General features: G+C 36.6%; 1 protein-coding gene and 1 long non-coding RNA gene across 3 annotated transcripts in view; one reads left to right on the top strand and one right to left on the bottom strand.

The window, feature by feature from the left end:
* The window catches only part of LOC147842616 (uncharacterized), a 1013036-nt gene extending 998158 nt beyond the window's left edge, over nucleotides 1-14878 (top strand). The window contains exon 2 of the long non-coding RNA XR_015497795.1: nucleotides 13260-14878. This is a non-coding gene — a long non-coding RNA (uncharacterized LOC147842616). The remainder of the gene's footprint in view (nucleotides 1-13259) is intronic.
* zgc:153738 overlaps nucleotides 1-16034 on the bottom strand; it is a 53264-nt gene extending 37230 nt beyond the window's left edge. For both annotated transcript variants that reach the window (XR_015497143.1, XM_087263445.1), the window contains exon 1: nucleotides 15524-16034. The gene's annotated coding sequence lies outside the window, so the exon portion shown is untranslated. The remainder of the gene's footprint in view (nucleotides 1-15523) is intronic.
* Between the last annotated feature and the right edge of the window lie 408 nt (nucleotides 16035-16442).

The following is a 16442-nucleotide window of genomic DNA, read 5'->3' on the forward strand; positions in this document are numbered from 1 at the left end:
GGCCCTAGTTATGGGTAAAACAAAGACCATCCAGGTCAGGTAGTTGAAACGATTAGCTACAAATAATTAATTCATTATGAATTAATTAATTATTCATGAATTATTAATTCACCGCCATCTACGACGACGATGCCATCGTCCATCATGATGTTTCACTTTAGACATTGTACGATGCCAAATTGGTCGTCATCGCCCAACCCTAATTTCAGTCATCCATACTCTTTACGAAATGATGAACGTTTCATACCATGCTGTCATTTCCACGATATCCACCATTGGCACTTAAAGAACTTCAAACGATAAATTATTTCAATGACAAAAACACATTGTTTGTTTGATAACAATGGTAATATTGCACTGATGCTTTGAAAGAATAAAATCATTCAAGCACACTTATTGCTTTTGTTTTTTATTCAGATGTTCATTATAAAAAGGTTTGATGGGATGATGGAGTTCTCTGAAACATTCTTGGTGGTGTCTAACAAATTATGCGAGCTTGAAATTATCATACTTTGGGTCTTTTTGTTTAATGATCGATTAGAATATGGATTGTCAGCTCTTATGAAATGTTCTCCATTCCGGTAATTTAAGCAGATTTCGTAATCGCTGACAATCCTTAACTTCTGTGTCAGGGGAGACATAAAATCATAAATCTCTCAGAACATTAAGCATCATTCATAAATCCCACTGGTGGCCACCAAGCAAGTCTCTGTCAACCATGAACGTCTTGTTTAACTCGGATGCTTACATGCTTGTGTATGTAACACATCTTTATAGCACGTTTTAATTACACTGCTGTATTTTTGAGAGAGAAAAATGATTTGAAGTTGTTTTGATGGCTTGGAGTTATAGCTTTATAATTGTTTAGCAGGATTTAATTAAAGTAACGTCTCTGTTTATATTCGACATCTATACAGATACAACATTGCTACAGTGTGTCTTTAGCACTGGAGTAAGATGACATCCGAGAAAGTCTTCATAAAAAGCACATAAACAAGAGTGGACTCAAAAATTGAGCAAATAAACAGATCTGTTCCTGTAGTAGGGATGACAAACATTTGTTCTGAGCCCTAGATGCTTTGGAGATCAACTAAGACCGTGGCTTTATCTCCATCTCCATCATAATCAAATATTTACCTCATCTCATGTGGGTGGTTATTAACACAAACACAAAATACAGCCCTAATTGTTGTTTAGAGAGTGTCATAAACATTTTAAAAGCGGACACTTGAAAGCTGCGCCAGAACTCACAGTGCTAACTCAAGTTCTCACGACACAATGTCTCTCAACACATATCAAAATAATTAGCATCTTAAATGTCTGACAGGATCTTGTGTTAACGGACACATTTTTCTCTTGCTTGTTTAAAAGTGAAATATCTGTCAGTTTTATGGTTATTTCTGATCCCTGAGCTACATTTATAATGCTAATTTGTGTTTGTTTATGACAAACAAAATGTTTTTTTGCAGTAATGCCATATTAAAAGTACTGTTTTTGTTTGTTGTTCTGTTTAAGTGAATGCATCTTCGAGACATAATGTCCAAGCAAATTGATGTCTAGATGAACCTTGTTCTACTTTTTGGAACATGCATGATAAAGGTTCATCACAGAACAATAAACATCAATATATATATATTTATTTTATTTATTTATTTATTTTAAGTGTGTAGTGTGTACACTTTACGGTTTCAAAGAGATTCCACTATGAATTTCCCCAAAGAATCTTTTTGAGAACGTTTCTTCAATGAATTCAGTTTGAAGACCAAACTTCTCCACTTCTCTTCTAAAGTTTTTATTTTGTGGTATTTTATAGATATATTTAAGGTTTGTCATGGAAGAATCAATGGCAATAAAATTCTTTCGATTTTTCACACTAATACTGTCACAATCTGTTGTTTCTATTTGTTGTTTTCCATATGTTTGTTGTGTCAGGTCATTTCCACGTTGCATTCTATTTGCTATGTTTGTCATGTGACTCCCTTATTCTGTTTTCCTGCCATTTGTTAAAGTTTATTAGTTCCTTCTGTGTTTCACCCCGTCTGATATTAGTTTCATCATGTTAGGTATATTTACCCTTTAGTTGTATTTGTCCATTGTCTGGCATTATATTGTCACCATTCTTTGTCTTGCCTGTGGGTCGTGTTCCAGTTTCTGTTGTAAGTGTGATTTGTAAGTGGATATACGTGTTTTGTTAATCCTCGTTAATCAGGATAAAACCAAAATGGTTCTTCTACTGTATCTATGAAAATGCTCTTCTGGAACCTCTAAGAGAACTGTAATAAATGTTGGGTTCCACACAAATCCTTCGCGTTGTCCTGACACAAATGGATTAGGTTAACTTGAATGTTTTACTTTCTATCCTCTTAAATTTGTACAAACAATTAAGTTGTCCCATAAAAACCTAAAGGATTGAGTTGACTCTACAGTGGCTGAGAGCTTAACATGCTGCAATTTAAGAAAACACATGCAATTAAAAATAACTGCAGCAAAATAAAAAAAGATCATCACCTGTTTGACAGCACACATGCTGCAAATCCTCACAACGCAAACACATTGAAAAACAAGCTGCATTTTCCCACAATGCAAACAAATTAATAAAATGTGCTGCGTTCTATCACAACTCAAACAATTTACGGAAACTGGCAGCATTTTCTCACCACACTTGCAATGGAAATGGAACACAACGCAAATGTTTCAAAGGGGCCCATGTGACAGACACCACAGTGCCGTGACTATTGCTCAGTGAAGCTGTAGGTGATCTTTGAAAGGTAAGTTTTTTTTTGTTTGTTTAATAATTTCAATATCTCGATTCCCTTGTCTTTTGTATTTTAATAGTTTAAATAATCATATTCTAAATAGCCGGGTCCATCACGTTTTAGGGTCACCTTGAAACTTTTTCGTTCTGTTCCAAGCTATTTAAAAGTGTTGTGAGAAAATGCAGCACATTTTCGTAAATTGTTTGCGCTGTGAGAAAATTTAGCGTGTGTTTTTTTGTGTTTGCATTGTAAGGATTTGCAGCTTGTGTGCTGTCAAACTGATGAACATCTTTTCTCAATTTGCTGCCATTTTCTGTAATTGAAAGTGTTTTCTTAAATTTTGAATAAGTAGTTTGAATGAGCAGCAAAAATAACTTTAAGTGTGTATTCATCTATATGACATGGTTTGTATTGCCTCTTATGCCGAGTTCAGACTGGATGATTTCAAAATAGACGCGTCTCAGATGTTTTCACACAGCATGACTTTCTGAGGTAGAATTCCATCGCTGCTGTGTTTACAAGGGTTTTACACTGCATTACTTTACAAAAGAAAGAATGGTAGACAACATTGTTTCGGTCCACAAACTACATCTCACAACCAAATGCACACAAGAAGCAACATGGAAAAAATGCAAGGTCATCTTTTGCTATTAACTACAAAATGAGAAAGAGGCCTTTCGCGGTGCAGAAAATTTACTTATTTTGCTCTACTGACTTTTAAAGGAAATTAGCCTTTTGACCTGGTTATTGCTCAGATGACACACCAAACAAACGAGTGCTGCTGCCAAATTTAAACAAGTTTTTTCCTTCTTTTCTTGAGTCCAAATAGACTGAAAAAAGGCATGTGAGATCTGATCATGTGATTGAAAACACGATTTTAGATTTCAGAATATATATATATATATATATATATATATTTTTTTTTTTTTTTTTTTAAGACACTTCTATATAGCTTAAAAGGACATTTAAAGGCTTTACTAGGTTAATTAGATTAACTATGCAGGTTAGGGTAATCAAAGTTAAGTAAAGTTATTGTGTAACGACAGTTTGTTCTGTAGACTATTAAAAAAAATTGCTTAAAGGGGCTAACAATTTTATCCTTAAAATGGTGTTCAAAAAAAATTATAACTGTTTTTATTTTTGCTGAAATAAAACAAATAAGACGTTCTCCAGAAGAAAAAATATTATCATACATACTGTGAAATTGTCCTGGCTCTGTAAACATAATTTGAGAAATATTTTAAAAAGAAAGAAAAAAAATAACATATATGCACTTTCTTTTTTTATGTATTATAGAAATATCGGATAGGGTTTTGGTATCGGCAGATACTCAAAATCAAATAACTTAAGACTCAGACTCAGGGGCAAAAAAAGAATAATCAGGACATCCCTACTTTTCATTTCTTCCCCCAACCTCCCGCTGGCCTGCAGATACCCATACTAGTGGAGGCTGCTCTATCATTGGCTGTAGGTAATCGCTGATGTTGTTTTCAACCAGAACACATTTCACACGGCATGATTTGAATTGCCTACAAGTCCGGATATTTAGCATGCCAAATATCTCACGGGTGTCAGCAACTCATTGGTAGTTCTTTCAGATTGAGTTTTTGATAGTTAACACTGTGTGATTGTTAATCGCGTGAACGAGCACCTATTAGCCTGTGATTTGAGGCATTTGTTGGCGATTTCTCAAAATCAGTCTGCAAGTCAAAATTGGGGCTAAAATCATGCAGTCTGAACTCGGCATTAGTGTCAATACATTGTCTTATACACTACTGTTTTAATTGCATTCAAATCATCTAAGAATGACAAAACGGCTAATTGATTTGTCTTGACATGAACCCTTTTAAAGGTTTCAAAGCAAAACCCCCAGAAAACTCATTTTACATTGCTGACGTCACAGTCTTGTCATAAATGCTTTACAGTGAAAATCTTGAAAACTAATACCAAGAAACCATTTTCCTTCCCCATTCATCATTGTTATCTTGTGTGACATGCTTTATATGGTCTTTTAGATCCTTCTTTGAAATAGATGTTGGCTTTACTGGTCTACAGGGAGCATAAATCCTCAGGCATTTCACTTGAAATGTCTGGCAACAAACAGTTCAGCCACAACGTACTTTTTTTTGATGCGCCCCATTTACGGCTACAGTAGCATCCTAATTAAGACTTTGTCTGAAAGCATCAATACATCAATTGAGACTGAGATGATTAGGAAGTCAAAATGGCAAGTATCATGGGATTTCGCAAACAGTCTAATCTGATTCCAGCGCTATAAATAAGGTGGGGTCTACCAAGTCTCTGCAGAGCCTTCTTCTCATCAGGTGGGCATAAACAATCTATCTTGATCACAATGGGATATCACTTATCACAGAGACAAACAGCAGAGATTAAGGGACGAGACACAAGATGCACAGGGGAGGATATGTGGGAGGGCGCTAACACAATTACACCCAAACACACAATCCTCCAGTTACCGGCAAGCTGCCCGGAGATAAGTCTCACATGGGCAGGTCGTTCCCTTATTCAGAGTTCTTCATCATTGAACCATCCAGCTCTGGCTCCATTCATGAAGTGATGAATTGGAGAGGCTTGGTCCAATAGTTTCCCTGCTCATGATTCTCATGACCACATCCTCGGTGACTCACAAGAGACTGTTGTGGACAAAAAAAGTTAAACTAACACTGCTCAGAGTCTATTTGAGTCCACAGTGCTAAAATAACAGAGGCAGTGCTGACAATAATGAGATAATTAAGGGTTCATTGTGCGTTGGTGATTAACATATGCTGTTAACATCTCTGTAGAGTCACTGACTACGTTTACATCAGTTATCGAATTATTTGCCTTAATCTAAGCCAATAATAGGATTAAGGCGTTTGTATGAGTTGCTTTTAGAATGTTCATGTTTCCATTTTACAATATAATACACAGACGAGCGGCACGGTGGCTAAGTGGTTAGCACTGTCGCCTCAAAGCAAGAAGGTCGCTGGTTCGAGTCCTAGCTAGATCAGGTAACATTTCTGTGTGGAATTTGCAGGTGTTCGTGTGGGTTTTCTCCGGGTGCTCTGGTTTCCCCCACAGTCCAAAGACATGCGCTATAGGTGAATTGAATAAACTAAACTGGCCATATTGCATGCATGAGTGTGAATGTGAGAATGCAGTACTGGGTTGCAGTCAGAAGGGCATCCGCTGCATAAAACATATGCTGGAATAGTTGGCGGTTCATTCTGCTGCGGTGACCCCTGATGAATAAGGGACTAAGCCAAAGGAAAATGAATAAAAGGAATGAATGAATAATACATAGAATATTATAACCTCCACAGTTTTATGTAATTTTGGACGTTTAATTAATAAATTTTTTTTATTTATAATCACTGTGTTCAGCAGTTTCACTTCCAATCAGAAACATTTCATTCATGCCCCTGCATCAAACTCTGAGGTCCTGGTATGAAATAAGGAGTTATTTTAACGGAATTTAATACTGCACGCCAAATTGAAAGAAAACTGTCGCATTTCCCGGACAGCCATTTTAAAAATATGTATTAGGTGATGGAGGGTTTGAAAAGTCTCCCAGGAGTTCACTGTGTGTACACTTGGAGATGCAGGTGTCTATGGTCTTGACTCGGTAGATGCAGAGAATACAGTGTCAAATAATGTGACTAAAACTGGAAAACTCGACATGAATTAATTTGATTTGTGTTTACTACGATTCTGACTTCAGTTAAAATAAAGTAACCATAAATCTGTTTACATGTTAGAATCTTAGAGTATTGTCTAATTGTACTAATATGGACCCTTTTCACAAGACTGTTATGACTATTAATGATCATCATAATCTCAAATCCTTGAAAGTTTTTAATATTTAGATTTTTTTTTAAATGTATGAACATTTATATGCCTTATGAATGCATTATATCATCTTTGCTTCAAATTACAAAAAACTAATTATCGCTTAGGCGAGGTTTTTCTAACGCAGGTGAATTTGATCTTTGGTCATGAGGGTGATGTGATTTAGATCTTTTTCTAAAAGTTTCTATGAGTTTGTACTTTTCTTTTAAACAGCTTTTAAACACACAACATACACTTAACATCTGAACCGTGAATGCTGGGAACCTCATCCAAAACTTTACTGATAATAGTAATCCTATAGTTGAACCCAGCAGTGCTTTGATCGGGTTTTAAAAACACACTGAACATCTGAACTGCTTTAAAAACACAGACATCAAGAATCAGCTTATGAATCTCAACAATGGTTTCGCTTGCCACAGTGCATGCTGGGAGCCACATATGCACTGCAGCATGAAGCACGTCACCATTGTTGAGATTCATACACTGGTTTTTAAAATTTGTGTTTAAAGCAGTACAGATGTTCACTGTTTTTAAATCCTGATCAAAGCACTGCTGCGTCTCGTTCTGTACCACCACAGGATTACTGTTATCAGTACAAGCGAAATCAACATCACATCGCCATCTTAACACAACAGTAAAATCACTGAAACTGGGCTGAAATGTCACTTTTTTGGTAGCACTATTTAGCAAAATTTTAGGATCATGACCACAATAATTCTAGATGAATGTCAGCGTTTTCACAGATGATATCTGCTATTACGCTGATGATACTTGCACATGCGGGCGGCTTTTTTCTCAAAAAGTGGAACTTTTTGCAGTTATTCGCCTAATTTCATAATAAATTATGAGGTTTAAATACTGCGTTTTAGTGTCACTTTAAGCACTAATCATTGCTGGATTAGCTTGTCAGATGGTGATCATAAAAAAAACACTTTTTGATGCAACTAAAATATTTCCTACAATTTTGTCAAAGCGCTTATTTACAAACTGCAGTGTTTATTTACAAATGTGCATTTAAACTGTAGGTTATTCCAGTTGTACAAATAATGTAATGAGATTAGACTTTAATATTAAAGTTTTTGAATAATTCTGAAAAAATACTTATTTTTAAAATATTAATTTATTCATCCATTGAAAGGGCATCTATTTTACCCCCTTTACAAGATGTAAGATAAGCCTTTGGTGTCTCGAGAATGTGTCTGTAAAGCTTCAGCTCAAAATACCCATCAAATTATTTATTATAGCCTCTAGAACAGGGGTCACCAATCTCGGGCCAGGAGGGCCCTGCATGGTTTAGCTCCAACTTGCCTCAACACACCTGCCTGGATGTTTCTAGTATACCCAGTAAGACCTTGATTAGCTTGTTCAGGTGTGTTTGATTAGGGTTGGAGCTCAAATCTGCAGGACACCGGCCCTCCAGGAGCAAGTTTGGTGACCACTGCTCTAGAATCTGATCAATGTGGCTGTTTTTGTAGCCTGTCGCTTTAAATGCAAATGAGCTGCTTCTCCCCACCCACTGGTACCATGTGCATAACATTTTTTAGTGAGGTATACCTTAAAAATACAGTATGTGACTCTTTCAACACCATACAGAGGTATTGCTGAGCGCGTATATAAAACAGTGTAAAGCATAGGTCATAAACTCGATTCCTGGAGAGCCGCAGCTTTGTACAGTTTTGCTCCAACCCTAATCAAACAAAGCAGATCTAACTAATCAAGGTGTTCAAGACTACTAGAGACTATTAAGCAGCAGGTGTGAGTTCGAGTTCGAGGTGGTTGAAGCTAAACTATGCGGAGCTGTGGCCCTCCAGAAATTTGAGACCACTATTGTAAAGACTTTTGAAAATGCCTTTATGTTTCTTTTCAAAATTCGAAAATATAATGGGCTGAATCATAGAGATGCTGGATTAAGATCATGTAGGGTGTTGAATTTGATTAATCGTGCAACCCTAGTAAGGTGCAAAATTGTACGTTCACCTGCCAATTTAGCAGTACGGTTGGCAGCATCAGTAACTTTAGGTGGTTCACAAAATAAATCTGTCAGTGTTCTTTACATTTTCAGCAGTAGTTTGCTATGGTTTACTGTATGACTGATTGACAGCAAATGTTAACCATCTTATCTGATAGACTGATCACCATATCAACACAGACAAGACATAAAACACAAACCTAAATAAGACTAAGAATAATAACTAAACTGTCTAAGATAATTTACACTAATATAAACCAGTCTGGCACAAAAAAGGGAGCAGGATGAGGAAAGGATGCTTGTACTGAAATGAAACATGACGTACCCCATAAATTTGCCTTTGAGGCAACACTCTGCAAAGTAAACATTTTAATCCCATTAGACAATCCTGAGGGGCCCTGTCCTGTTATTTATAGCTATCCCGTATTCTTTTAAAACCCACACATCTTCTTCTGAAAGACCCTTGATCTGTTTTGTGTGCTCTGACGATTTACGGTTCATACATCACTGAGGAAAAGGGAGATGGGCTAGCTTTGTGTTTGCCAGTTTATGACTAACGCCAATGGAAAAACAAAACATGAATATGAATGAGCTGACACTCCGATCAGTACTACCGAGACAAATACTCTGACATGTGAGGCAGAAGACCGTGCAGACAGTTTGTCTCTTAATTAATTCAGAACCACCTCATTACGAGTTGTCATTCATTGGATTTAGCATTTACATTTTTGTGGTGTTAAACAGGGGCCTCGAGTTTTACCGGCCCTAACCATGTGACTATAGAAAAAATGGCTTTTCTCTTCAGGATATGTTTTGGTTTGTAAGGTTGCCAGATCTTCTTTTCCACCTTCCTGACACGTCACACTGGAATCTTTCAACACCTCCACTCATTTTGCATCTGTTTTCTTGTGATACTCGGGTATGAATGAAATGAGACTGGTGATGTCAGTATTCTGTTTCCATGAAGACATAATAGCAAAGGATAATTTCTAACAATTAATAAATAATAAATACTTGCCATCTAAAATGGAAAAATGCTTTCAAACATTTAAAACCGAAGCCAGAACACTGAGTCGACCATTGACAGGAAGCAACGTCAGAGCAGCACAGCGGCTAACTAGATTCTTTACCGCATCTAAACGATGTCAATTGAGTAATATATCCCCATGGTGGGTTTTACGACCGATACTTTCTGTACTTATGACATCACCATGTGTGGGTGGAAATTGTTCCATTATCAGGGCCCTAAAAATAAAACACCAGATGGCCCTTATAAAATGATTGGGAGCCTCAGATAGGAGACTCACGTTTGATAACATCAAGAACTTTGTCTACGATGTCAGTCTGTACAGATTCAGAACCCTGCCATGTTGCATTTGATAGCAAAACTATGATGCTTTAACTGTCATTAATTCAAATTAGCATAAAGTGGCAATTTTAAACAAGTAACCAAAACAATGCATGATCGCAGTATAAACAGGGAATAAAATAGGTTACTGCAGTTTCCTTTTTTGTTTAATTGAGTGTTGCATGCTTTTCAAGGAAAATGGTCTCTGCGTTTGTTTGTTTTTCGGCTTAATGTTCCATGCAAAAATGTATTATGTTTTAAATTGGATTCATAGCACAATAGAGGCACCCTGAGGACAGATTGAGTACTGTGATACACAAACATACTGTGTTTGTGGCATTGTCTGTCAGTCTCTGTAGTATGGAACAAAACTAATGACAAAAGTATTTAAAATAAGAGCATGTTGAATAGCACTAACTAGGGCTGGGCGATAATGCAACAAAAATTATCATGAAATCATGTTTCATTTCATTCGATATCCATAATTATTGAATATTTAGGAACATTAAGATTTGTTTTACCACTTTATTTTAATTTATTAACATTACTAAGGCAAATAGTTTGAATAGTCAAAACCTAAAATATTTAAAACATCTGATCTCTTTGTAATAAAATAAACATGTTAAACTGTTAAAGAGACTCTCAAACTTGATAAATAAAATGTTACAAAGTGTGTGCAATGGTAAAGGTAGATCAGTATCTGTAAGGTGTGAATAATAATGATACAGTAAACCTCAAACTCTGTAAACAACACAAACTATGATAATAAAATCTGAGCTTCAAGTAAAGGAACTAACCATCATTTTCTCAAATACACACTGCAACATTACAAATTGTGAAGTTGAATGACTATATTACCCCTATGCTAAAACCTCTTTCAGATGGGGAGTTAGTGGCTGGGATGCACAAGAAAAGAAACCAAAAAGCCACTATGTCGACATCCTTAAATTTTTTTATTTGCAATCTCCTCACTGCTATTATATGCCACTCATTTTTCGAGCGTGTTATTCTGACCTGAAGTGAAAATTGCGTGGTTTCCTTTACCATTTTGTATGGCGTCTTTCATGACGAGGCAACCATCAAGCCTTTTCTCAGAGGATGACAAACGGACAAACCATTGCTGCAGCTCCGATGCAAGTTTATGGAGAAAAGTAAAAAGCGATGCAGTGTTTGGATGCGCTGCGTTTGTCTGAGGTAATTAGTCTGCCGTTACGTAAATGTGTATATTCCATACAGAGTCTGAAGCAGATTGGTTAGCTACTTAAATGAATCGCAGTGCGCTTGTGGCATTCGGAAAAGTACAGATGTTTTTCAACTAGATGTGCCTGGAAAATGCATGTGCATTATGTCTGCGCTGCTTGCACAAAATGTACACGTCCTGCAAGTAGCCCGCCTTAATTGGAAATGACAAAATAACAACCTTAGCTTACTGGAATTCCTTCCAAAGCATGCGCTCAGCAGCCACATTTTAATAAAAAATATAGCCTTCATACCGATTACTGAACTTTTTTATCGTAATTGACAATGGTGTTTGGTAACACATACTTAGCCCATGCACTAACTGAAAAAAAGGCATTGAATTAACAAGTGCTTGCATTATTATGACTTGAATTGCCAGGGTTTGTATTTTTAGGTTCAGATATTTATGAAGTTTAAGCTGTGAATATTTCAACGAGAATTATTTCACACACATTTTCATGCTTGAATTCAATAATTCAGGTTTACCTTTCAGAATTAACTTGTGACATATTAATTTCATTTCTCGGTTCAAACATTTGCTTCCATAAATTCAGTGGTTCAAATTCACCATTACATCCAGCAACTGCAAGATAAGCAATAGAGTCCAGATTAAAGACCTCCAGTTGCTGTTTCATCAGCAGGTTGAGATGGACCAATTTAAACATGGTAAATCAGCAAATATGAGGGGGAAATGCTAATTAAGGCACAAAAGTAGCATTTAATTTTAATTTTATTTCTGGACATTTATAAATGCCCTAATTTATAGCAGGCCCACTAGGGATCTGAATGCTTTGTTGGTAAACCTCACTCCTCAGATCTCAAGAGGTGATCCACCAATAGACGTTATTGTTGTGTCTATAGCCTACTTGTTAGACCATATTTCTCATGCCTTATCACCGGTTTGTGCCCTGCTCAGAGCACATGGATGTTCATCGGACCTGTGGCATGACTTTTGACAAATACTTTTGTCATTCATTTTGCTCCATAGTGAGGGAGACCTTTTATTTCATTTATAACTGGAATATAATATTCATAATTATATTAAATACATATCTTTTAATAAAATATTGGCTGCCAGTTTGAAAGCAAATGTAAGTTACACATCAATAAGTTGGCGTGGAGTGATGCAATTTAGAGGTTGAGGGAGAAAAGACAGATCAAAGTGAATGTTTAGTGATGATCAGAGTCAGATGTTTTAATAGGAAGATATGCTTTTGCCAGAAAACACTTCCATTCGAATACATGTCCATTTATAAAATCTGGGATGTTTGTCCTGCAACTTCATTGTTGGAAAAACAACACAATACATGAATGTTTACATTGGTGTTATCAGATCAAGGGATAAACTGCTCAAATTCTGAGAATAGCCTAAGTATTGTGGAATTCACAACAACAAAACTCACAATAGAAGCACTTAGTAAAGTTACATTCTCTAACTGCAATCCCGTAACCATGATTTTGAACTTAATCTTACTAAGTTACAAAATCCCAATCGACCCAGTAGTTCGGGTCAGTGTAGCCTCAGAACAAGTCTTATCACACCAGATCATACTTATATAATGTTGTTTAAAAGCAGTGCTAAATTCATTAGAATAGTAAAGTCAACACTGTAGCTATCGACAACACTCGTTACATCAAACTTAAATGTAGCCTAATGTATGAAAAAATTAGAACCTTAAAGGTTTAGAGCAGGGGTGTCCAAACTCGGTCCTGGGAGGCCGCTGTCCTGCAGATTTTAGCTCCAACTTGCCTCAACACACCTGCATAAATATTTCTAGAATGCCTAGTGACGTAGGACATTTGATTAGCTACACCAGGTGTGTCTGATGGGGTTGGAACTAAACTTTTCAGGACACTGTTCAAGACGGTTGTTCCAAGATCGGATATGGATGCGGCCGAAAAGTTAATGAGAATTATTTATTTATTTATTAATTTACCCAATAATTTGTATTTTTTAACACCTAGCCCCACCCCAGCACTAAACCCAACCATCACAGTACTATTAATATATATTAATTATTGTTATACAGTGTCATAAAAAAATGCAGCTATATTAATGTGCATATCGCACTTCCGGTCGGCCGCGTATCCAATCTAGACCAAGTGTGCCGCAAGCCTGCGTTTGAGTGAAGGTCTCGGCCGTTAGATCGCCCCCTGGGGGCTGGCTGCAGTACAAGTCATAAAGCCCGCCTCCTCCGTGTTAATGAAGGAGACTTGAGCCCAAATAAAAAAAATAATTACACTTGCAATAAAATGTCCCGAAAGATGGTTCTGGTCGATTAAGGCACTGGTTATTGTGCTGAAATAGGTGCAGATCCTCATTTTTGTAAACAGTTTGTTTTTAGCAGTAATTTAATGCTGGGCGTGTCATCGTGATTGACAGCTGTGATTGACAGTTTCTCAAAGCGCGGCGTCTGAGCTTCGGCAGAAGACTGAAGTGTTATTACTCGATTTCTGTGATATTTTACTATGACAAAATGAGTTCAGCAGTAAACTATAGTTTCTGACATACATGATCCTGGTGGAACACTGTTTATTCGCTAAGTTCAGGGCTTTTTTCGGGCTTTATTAGTTTGCTAATACACGCCTAGCCACCCAGATAGCAAAATACACTGGGGCCAGTTCTTGCCTGCCGGAGACTTACCCCTCAGACTGACTACCTCTGCTGGACCTACTCCGGATGCCTGGACTCACTGCCCGATTCCAGCCTGAGTCAATTGAGCCAGATGCGGCGGCCGAGCGAGCAGGCGCTGCCGCATGCAAGCCGGAATCAGCCCGCGACGCCGCGACTAGGTTATGCGCTGATGCCCGGAGCTGGCGCGATTGAATCTTCATTATATAAAACCCTCACATTTGTTAACGTTATTACACCCATTTTTGTTGATATAACAACAAACGCATGCTACTATGTGAACGCAAAGTGTATCACTGAGTTTAACCTTTGAATAAAGATGCAAACAGCATAGCAATTATTTAAATAAAGGACAAAATAAATAACAATAAACCTGTATCGATTGCACAAGTATTAAATAATAATAATAATAATAAATACGAAAATGACAATAAAACTGCACAATAAAATAAACCCATTTAAGTACGGGGTATACAGGAGATCGTTAGCAGTAATTCTCTTTGTGTTTAAATAATAATCTCCACGTTGATCTCCTGTAAGGTTATTTGAACTTGCACGTCTCTGCATTTTAAGTTTTGGCATGTTATTAAGTGATCTACTGAATTTGCTGTTATAAATCATTATAAGGTTCTTGAAATCGAATCTTATATAACCTAATAGAGCTGTAAATGTTAGATATTATTTATTTACATCATTTACTGTTGGCGTTTTATTTGAACACTCCAGCTAACATTAAAAAGAATGTAAATTCCTCGTTGCCAGATATAATGAAGGCATCGAATAAACCAAATGAAAACGGAGGCAAAAAAAATTAAATAAATAAACAATTCAAGCGAAAATGAATAAACAATATACTAGTGATGTTACAGCAGATAGACGTTGTATTAATAGTGCAAAGTTTTTTTGCACAAATTGACAAATTGCAGCGTTGGGATGTGTAAATATCCTGTTGATATTTAGAAATCTTGCTGTATTTATCTTCTAAACGCACGATTGTTCCCGCATGGTAAATCGTTATGGTGTGTAGGCTATATTTTGGGTTCTGTTGATGGCTAATTAAAAATAAAAACCTTTCTAAAAATGTATGTGTTGTTTATATGTTATTGTTCATATTTTACAAGTGTTATTTCTACCCCTATGAAGATAACAAATACCAACAACAAATATAACAATAAGAGAATATATTATTTGTGCTCATATTCAGGCTAGAGTGTATAAAAGATCGTTTATTTCTGCAGTCCACCATGTATTGCTTTTATTAAAGTTTAACAGCTTACATCACACCGTTTTTAAACCGTATATTATTGTGTTTTTTAATGTTAGTGCTTCTATTTACATCAGTGAGCGTTTGTTATAGTGCAGACACCGGCAGTCGAGTGAGAAGTTCGGGGGGGCGTGGTTGATTTTACATAAAGCGTTTGGTTGGAAGCTCGACTCCGCTCATTATCGCGGCTCCTCCTCTGGCTCCATCAGACAGTCCTTCTGCGCATGTCTGGCTCCAATTTCAGCAGTCTTTTGCGACAGTTTGTGCCCGTCAAGCAGGCGTTTTGCCCTCAAGGCGTTCAATGGCAAAAGGGGCTGTCGCGTCGTCCATATTTTTTACAGTCATTGATCTAGACTTTAGAGTTTGGACACCTCTCATCTAAACCTTTACGGTTAGAATTTTTTATCACATTAGGCTGCATTTTAATTTGATGTGGCTTAGAGAGTACCCAAAAATGAAAACTTACCCTCATGTCATTCCAAACACCCGAATCATCATCATAACATATCCCGCATGCTTTTCCCGCGCCGATTTCTGCTTGAAACAAAGCACGACAGGCAAAGTCTATATACAGCTATCAATATTTAATAATTTTTAAATTTAGTAGGAGTAGGAGTAGGGGTAGACGTTAATAAAATAAAATGGGTATAAATCATATAAATAATTCTCGTAAACTTCCGACCGCAGCTGTATCCCTGTTCTCGTGAGCGCGCATCTTGAACTGCTGCGAAGTTCCACACGTTTTGATGATGTTCTGTGCTATTCTGAATCTTAAAAGTTTTAGATTGTCTATGGAGGGTCACGGAGCCTTTTGATTGTGATCACATTTTAATTTGGTCATGTCATTGGCCCATGAACATTTCCTGTTAGTTATCAAACTATTTCATAACAGTAACAAGAGGCAATTCAATTATAATGTAATGTTAAAACAGCTTTCATATACACTGACTCCATATCTCCCCTAACCGCAGACATCTATTTTACCCTTAATTCACATATGTGTTTAAAATGTAAAACTGATGTAGGTACTTAACACATTGTATGTGGTCATGTAACTGCAAAGGTTCTGGTCCTCGGTGCTAGGGGAAATGGAAAAGATCTTTAACATGCCATTGGATTTTGAGTATACCTAATGGACACATTTTTTTATCAACTAATAAGAAATTGAATAATATAACTTTGCTGCCAGAAAAATATATTTTACTTAATTGGGTTAGAGATAAATCTCCATCACTTAAAGGTTGGCACATGATCATTTTTGAGTTAATTCCTCTGGAACATCTTACCCATGTTTTACACAAAAAAACAGAACATTTTCAAAGTTTGGACTCCTATTTGGACTATTTGCAACCCAGTCTTTGCCGTATCATGCTGAAAGGATGATT

The sequence above is a fragment of the Danio rerio genome, chromosome 8 (genome assembly GCF_052040795.2).
Source record: "Danio rerio strain M-AB ecotype USA chromosome 8, GRCz13ab, whole genome shotgun sequence".
Lineage (NCBI taxonomy): Eukaryota > Metazoa > Chordata > Actinopteri > Cypriniformes > Danionidae > Danio > Danio rerio.